Genomic DNA, 8,623 nt, shown 5'->3' on the forward strand with positions numbered 1-8,623 from the left:
TGAAGGCTTGAGATGGACAAACTTACATTATTGGTGAAGACAGGCTCTATAAAGGCCTTGTCCATGCTGATGGGGGGGGGGGGCAATTCAAGTTTACCACAAAATCTTCTTCATAAGCATTGCCTTTATTCTACATTTTGTTAAGAGTAAATATAGATGTGATAATATAAAAAATGGAGAATATTTAAGATAAGATGAAGAGTGATGCTACATAACCAAGTAGCTATAAATGTAAGTGCAGTTATACAGGCAAAATGTACAGCCAAGAGCAATGCACATCTAAACTTCTTCAGTACCAACCTTATGGTAAGAGTAAATATAGATCTGATGTGTAGAAAATGGAGGGCAAAGGAAAATAAGCTGCAAAGTGATGGTACATGAACAACTACCTGCCATTATAAGTACACTGATAAAGGACATCATGTACTTACAAGAACAATGCAGAGCTAAAAAAACATTGGCATTGGATACTGAAGAATTTGGAGCGAACAATTGATAAGCAAGCTATCATGCATACTGCTGTCACATAATGAACCAGGTATGTATGCAAGTACAGTGATACATGACAACAGGTACTAACAAGAGCAAAGCAGCGGGCAGCATATTTGCGATATCTTGTCATTCTTTTCAAACTGGAATTCTTCTTCGAGCAGATTTCCTGCAAACAAGATCCGTAAGGCACATGCGGAAAAGTAGAAGTTCAAATTGTCATGTGATTTCATAGATAGTACCTCATCCTGGGAATGAGACCAGTGCATAACAATGTTTTTCCATTCAATGTCTTCTAAATTTAGCACAGGAGACTTCACCGGAAATTCGTTTATAGATTTGCCACCAAAGTGTGATTTCCTCAGGTAACACCGATACTGCTGCAATGCTTCCTTGAAAAGCACAAGCAAGCTTTCCTCGTCATGTCTATCCAGATTGACCCTCGCCTAGTTACAACAATGTAATGTAAATCATTGATGTGTTCAATCAGCAGAAAACAGGAAAATAATAACCATGAATAATAGCACTTACACGTAAGTTGGACAGGAAGATGTGAAAATGGTGTTTGTCTTCACAATAATCTTCCCATGATGGGAATATATGCACGTAGTCCCTAACAACATTGAAAGCATTGTCTTTTAAACTGGGAATAAATGGAATGGGGTTCCAATCTGCAGGAATTGGTCATCTCTGCAGTTGGGATAGGTCTTCGGCCGGTGGACTTGCTGTACTTTTTGCTGGAGTGGGATTTTTCTGTGGTACAACTGGTGCTATGGCAAATGAAATCGGTATTCCTTTTGCTGGAGTGCAGGTCCTGTGTGGTGGGGCTAGTGGTGTGGCCAGTGAAGTATGGGTACAGTCTGCTGGAGTCGGTCCTACGTTTTGTGTCACAGCTCTATCGAACATGGTAAAGAAGAGCAAGCAGATTTTGGATAATAAAATGTTGGTTGCGTAGTGCCCACACATGATGAACTAGAGAGCATTAAGAATGCAACTCCCAGCTGTCTCTCGACCATTTCAGGCGGTTGGATGAAGATCCTACGTCTCCTAACCCTTCTTCTTCCTCATCTGTGATTCTTCCCATATAGAACACCGCACGGGCCGCCGGCTGGACCACCGGCCCCCATCGCCTGTGTTCCTCTGCCACCCCCACCCCCACCCGCGTCGAGTTTTCTTCATTCAGCGAGGCCCCACAACCACCCGAGCCCCTTGGATCGCACCGGCGAACTCCGGCGAGCTCTGAAAAATCGACTAACCCAGTTTTGAAATTTAGTCTACTGTGATTTAACTAGTGTGGAATATAAAAGGGGAAAACCATAAGCATTGGGAGTATAGTGTTGAGCATGCCATGGCGGATCTGAAGGTGCAAACCGGACAAAGGCAACTTTGCAACCAAGACAAGAAATCAGAGTAAAGCAGTGGCGATCTATTTTCTTGCTACGATAAATAAGTTGAGCAAATACGAAAGACGGCGCCTCTGGTGCGGCGCCGTGTATGCATCTGGTGAGAATTTGATGGTGCTGCGGTAGCGATGGCTGTCAGCAGCGTGGAAGCAGATCTAGGAGGGTAGACGGTGGCGGCAGGGCGCGGTGGACGAGACGGTCGTACGAGCGGCGCCGGCAAGGTGGACGACGGCGGGGATGAAGCGAGAGGACGGGATGCAAGGATCCTGGTCCGAAGGCGTGGATGAGAGAGGTCGATCTCTTGTAACGGACGACGGCATCGGGGTATCAGCTCCGGCATGGTGGAGGAGGACGATAGTGGATGGGGTGGCGGGCAGCAGCGGACGGAGGAGGGTGGGGTGGAGAGGGTGTTTTGGTGCCCACGGAGTACGAATGGGGAAAAGGGAGGTAGAGAGGAAGGGGGGAACCATGTAGTCAGGGCGCGCTTGTCTCAAATGCGAGGAAATTTACAAACTTAGCCCCCGTTTCAAATTTCTACTACATCACAGCAACATTAGTCGGTTGGGGATAGGACGGTAATCTCGCATACACTGAATATTTGCCAACGAGAGTTTGTTTTTGGCGCCCACCGTGTATGAATATGAATCGGGGAGGGAGTCGATTTTGGCCGAGGGCACACTGTGTTTTGGCGCCCACCGTGTATGAATCCGGGTGAGAGGCGGTTACGTCACGTTTGGGTGAAATTACAAACCTACCTCTATCGAAACCTATAGAAATCCAGCAGATAGGCTTTGCGCGGCAGGGATAGGCAGTAGTGATTTCCATCTCACAGATTTTGGTTTCGGGCGGTTACTACGACTTTCCCCGCTTCGTTCAAATTTTGCGCAGTGCACGTTTACCGTGCCAACTCAATTCGAATCCCGTTTGTATTCTACTATGTTTTTTCGGGCGGGATCCATTTTCAATTGGAATTACATTCTATATACATCATTTTTTTTACATATATACTTTCAAAAGCACAACAAAGAATTCTGCTCCTTTATATGTATAATATGATTTACAAATACAACGATCTCGACATCTTGAGGTTGAATTCGAAAAAATTTAACCAAATTATGTTCTACTAAAATGTATGGATCAGTAATATCTACATATTAAATAACATAGATGTGCGTGAATTCATATGAGTATGCATGTTTGATAGATCAATTTTGGTTTGAGTATGGATTACATGTATGATCATCTCGAATTCAAATATTTGAATCCCTTTTTTGTTCACTCCTTTCACGCCCATCTATCTCGCATGCATGCTCCTTCAGGTAGCCATCACTCTCTTTTCTCCAGCTCACCCGCACGCTCACTTCATGTGTCTCCTATCCTCGCAAACATGGTCTCTCGACGTCTCCCTTGAGAAGTGTCACACTCTCCCTATCATTATACATTACACGGTTTTCATTATCTCTCACATCTCTACTGTTCTCTGGTATCACTCGGTACCTAAGCTTTCTTTTTCACCGCCACACACACAGTCTCCACTCGTCTTTCACTTTGTCTTTCTCTCTATGGGATTCTCTCACACACCCTATATGTCTCTACATATGACTCATACCACTAAAATTACTCTCTCTCTCTGCTGTAGACACAACATTTGTTGCGGTCTCCTTTTCGTCTCCATCCCAGACTGACAGCGATCAGACAACCCCGACCACCGTCTCCTCTCTCTCTCTCTCACAGACACACACACAACTCCTGCTTCCACCCCCCTTCCCGACTACCGTCTCTCTCTCACACACACAAAACTCTCGCTTTCGCACCCGACTCATATTTCTCTCACAAGCATTTATCGACTAGCTAGCCTCTAGATAGGTTTATACACCCGCACACTCATGCTTCCACCATCGCATACATGTCTCTCTCTCGCTCCTTGTATCTATGTAGCTTTTTCTTCCCTTCTTGAGACACGCCCTCTCGATTGTGCACACACACACTATCGCCTCATTTTAAGCTGATACCTATCGCACACACACTACTTTTGTCTTTGTCACACATGCACTTCGTCCTCCTCCACTCTCCCTCTCTCTCACACACACATGGGCTTTTTGCAACAACTAGCAAGATGCCATGCGTTGCACGGAACATCAAGATGCATTTGTATGAGTAGTTTATCTTGTGGGGGAAAAGGATGAACGAGGGAAGACCTTATTTGAAAATATGGAGATGGGTGTGGGTATCTTTTTGCAAAATTGCCATAGTTTCCTTCCTATCCGCCAGATCTAGATCGGACGGCCTATATTGCAGGATGGCAGGCACACGATCATCACCGACAATGCTTTTTTAAGAGTAGGGATAAAAAATAGAGTTGGTGATGATGGTGGGCCTGCCATCCTGCAATGTAGGTCGTCTGATTTATATCTGACGGATAGGAAGGGAAATATGGCAATTTACCCACACTCTTCACCACATTTGCAGATAAGGCCTTCCCTCGTTCATCCTTTTCTCCGACGAGATTTTGATGTTTCGTGCAATGCACGGGCATCTTGCTAGTAAGAGTAGAAATTAGACATATACCACTTCTCGAATCTTGAAACCAACAACATGCCTTCCTTATCTCATCAAAACCACCAAAGGAATATATTTTGAGTGAAATATAACATATTTTTAGTGATATACGTATTTGAAAACTAGACTTTTTTTCTATCAAATCGGTGAATATGTATTAATCTACTTTGATCGTGTGGCAATGCATTGGCACATTGCTAGTAGTTATTATAATTTTTTGGACACCAGGCAAACGGTGGAGTACATATACGAAGAGAAGAGGCACATGCACATAGTCGGCCTCTCGCTGTCTCGCACACATGAGTGTTATGTAAAGGCGATGTTAACAAATAAACCCTAAAACCCTAGGTGCATGATTGCTGCATTCGCGGGTACTGGGTACGTGGTGGAGCACCTTTGTAGGAGTTGATGGTTGGGACCACAGGTGAACGACTTGGAGCGCGGTGGCTCGCCAGTTGCCACAGACCGAGTAGCCACGTTTAAAATATCGTTTTTTTTAGCGGGGTTAAGAGTTCCATTTTAAATGGCACGTTATAAGTAGTAAGTAGTTTTTAGAACGATTGGTATGGAGCGAAAATGGAATTCATAGTACTACGTACCTCCTTGGCGTATGGTTGTATGGGTTTATGTTACGAGATGTTGAACCTGGTAGTTCGAGGGCAAATACTATGGTTTAGATTTAGATGCTGGTTTTTAGTAATCGGAAGGGGAAACCCTTCTTTGATTAAAAAAAACTACTACCTCCATTCTGGTTTACTAGTCCCCATCGTATTTTGGGTCAAAGTTTGTCCATGAATTTTACTTGTAAAATGTGAATGGAAAACGAGATTTTGTTATACCCAAACAAAAAAGGACTGGAGGGAGTGATTGCTCTGACACGAACGCGATCTCTCATAGCACAGGCATTGAACCGCGTGCCGGCCAAGAGGGCCGCACTCGCTGCAGGCCCGACTGAGCACGCGTCCTCTCCGCGTGCAACCAACTTAAGACTGCCCCGCCTGCCTTCATTGAATCCGCGCGTGTGCCGGCAACACGTCCTTCCGCGAGCCGACAGGCATTTTAGAACACAAAAAATGACTAAAATATAATTAATTTACGCATGATCTTGATTTTTTGTGCTCGCACTGGTAGCAGGAACTAGTAGAGGTTTTTCTTTATTTATAACTCTCCTCACATTTTTTTTGGCTTTGAAGTGAATCATGGTTGTGGACATTATGTATGAATGTGCAGATATCTGTGAACATGAGTTTGATGTGGAAGTTGGACTTGGAATGTCGGGCTTGCGTGTGAACTATACCATGTCCAATGCTTCGTCTGTTATTGTTTGGAAAGTAATTGTTGTTATTACATGACCCAAAAAAAACATTTTGTGCCACATCAGTAGATGCACAGACATCACAACAGGCATGCTGACTGGATAAACATTTGAACCTAGCTATTATGAAGGAAATTTTGTATTGACAACATGTTTAGATAGCAGGAGACGCCTAGCCCGCTCTGCCTCTGCTAGCTTATTTCTGGCTTCTTCCATCTCTTCTTTGGCTTGGGTGAAGAGAGCATCTGATTCTCTTTTTGATTCTTCAGGAACTCAGCTACATTCTCAAGGGCTGCTGCACGCTTTCTTTCAGCCTTTACTAATGCCATGAGGACACGAACAGCTGACGACTCCACCTGGCTTGTGTGTAATCCAGCATCATCTGGGAATTTGCACCTTGTGTCTAATCCAGCATCATTAGGGAATTGGCACCTTGTGTGTAATCCAGCCTCATTTTGGAAACATGATCTCGAGGTTGACCATACTTCCCTCCTTGCAGGAACTGCATCCTGACATGAAGTTACTTCTTTTTTAGATCAATACTCAGAGAAACCTAGATCCATTTAGTAGAAGCCAGATAAACAGAACTCGGAGAAGTGAATTCAAAAGGAAAAGAAATATAAAAACAGACTACACGGTGAGAACACCCACTGCCTACATCAAGTTAAAAACGAAAGCATTAGGACGATGAAGACTCTTCTTATTACACATCGAAGAACACCACGCTTAAGAGAAACAGAAACTACAACATATACACATCGAAGAACACGAGGCTAAACGAAAGTAATTGAAAGGGTGTTACTTGCCAAAGCTCGTTTTACAGGTTCGGTGCAGCTCCTCTTTAACTTGCCACGCTCCTTGAAGATGTCCCGAATATCCCGTGTTTGGTATTCATTGCTCCTCTGCATATTCACACTCGTGGTTTCAAAATCTCAACATGGCAAGAAAAATACTACTAGTAATACTCGCGCATCTTGTGGGCAACATTAAAGCACTCGTCTGCCATGTTAGAGCATCTCCAACAGAATCGCAACGCGCGGCGCTTTGAAAAAGCGTTTATAGTGCTGAGATCGAGAAGTAGATACTAGAGAGTAGAGGATAGTTCTCAGCATAGATAGATACAAAAAAGATAATTCAACTACTCCTCGTCGTCTGACTGCTCCTCGGTGATGTCCTCCTCCGATGTCTGACTATAGGCGTGAAGATACTGATCGTCGTCGGATTCCCAGGGCGACGCTACTCCTAGCCTCATGTTGAATTGAGCGTCCGCTTTTCGCCTATGCCTCTCCTCGCGATAGGCAGCTCGCTCCGCGCTCCTCTTATCCCTCTCCGCCCTCCTTTGCACGTAGAACTCGCGCTCGTTGATGATGTCCTACGGGGAGTGCTGGCGCCACAATGCAATGGCTTCCTCGTCCATCTCGGTGATGCCGAGACGGTGCTCCCGCCTCCAGTTGTCACGACGGTCCTCGTCGGTGCTAAGCCGCGGCAAAGGCGCGAGCTCCTGCACCCGCTCCCGTGTCGGCACGTTAGGGAAGTTCAATGTTCTATGAGGCCACCGGAGGCACCACGCCGCCGCGCCGTACACGCGGGCGGCCTCGGTGGCGGTGTCGAAATTGCCGAGGCCGAGGTGCATCCCGCGGAACCGGATCTCGGTGGAGAAGCCGCCGGAGGGGCGCGCGCGGACGCCGCGGTATCCCCAAGTTTCCCGGCGACGTGGCGGCATGGTGGCGCGGTGGCGGCGAGGCGAAAAAGAGCGGGGAGAGAGCGGCGGCGAGGCACAGAGCGGTGGCAAGTCACAGAGCGGTGGGAGGGCGTTGGATTTTATAAAGCACGCCGGATGCCGCGCGCCAAAACTAGCGCACACCTGGCCGCTTTTTCCCGCGCGCGCGCGATCCTTTCCCGACGTCTCTGCTATCTCTACTCTCTTCTCTACGGTTATATTTATTTAATATTTAATATTTAATATTTATCTCTACTTCCTTTACTGTCTACTTTTTTTCTCCATACTTTTTTTCTTGCAATATAGGCCGTCCGATTTATATCTGACAGATAGGAAGGAAACAAATGGGAATTTTGCAAAAAGATACCCATACCCCTCTCCAGATTTGCAAATAAGGCCTTCCCTCGTTCATCCTTTTCTCCCACAAGATAAACTACTCATATAAATGCATCTTGATGCGTGCAACGCATGGGCATCTTGATAGTTCTAAAAACCTTTCCATCATTTGCCACACTGCTGGTTGCAGATGAAAAACCTACCCAAGCACAGCGGGATACAGGAGCGACGCACAATTACAAGCTGATATTCTGTTGGACAATGGAGGCTATAACCAATTACTTTTACGGGAACAATAGCACCCAGGAAAATTGAAGGGTAGGTATGAACAAAATTGGAACTGCACATGTACTGCTAAGTGATTCAATACACACATTACCAATCGAGGAGGAGAACGATGGTTGCGGCGGCCTCTGTGAGTCATGGTCGGCAACGGGAGTCAGATCATTGTCCACGACGGTGGTACTTCTGCGCTTGGCGTCGGCTTCCGGGAAGCAGATCCGAGACCGTGGAAGACGTTGCCGGGGAAGAGGCTCCGTCTACGACGACGACGGTGGACCGGCTCTAGTGCGGCGTACGAGGTCGTCAATGAGGCAGATGCACTGCGATGGACGAGTGCGCCGATGTAAAGGGGAGGAGCACGAAGGCTGCGGTGCCGTGGAGAAGTCTATTTTGCGGCGGGGATAGAAAATGGGGAGTATTCAGGTGTACTACTCTAGGTGTCGGGGTGGGGCTGGCTGGGTAGGGTGAATCTGAAGTTATGAAAACAGCCCCCTACCAAGCGTCGTACGTAGGCCTGTT

The sequence above is a fragment of the Triticum aestivum genome, chromosome 7B (assembly GCF_018294505.1).
Source record: "Triticum aestivum cultivar Chinese Spring chromosome 7B, IWGSC CS RefSeq v2.1, whole genome shotgun sequence".
NCBI lineage: Eukaryota > Viridiplantae > Streptophyta > Magnoliopsida > Poales > Poaceae > Triticum > Triticum aestivum.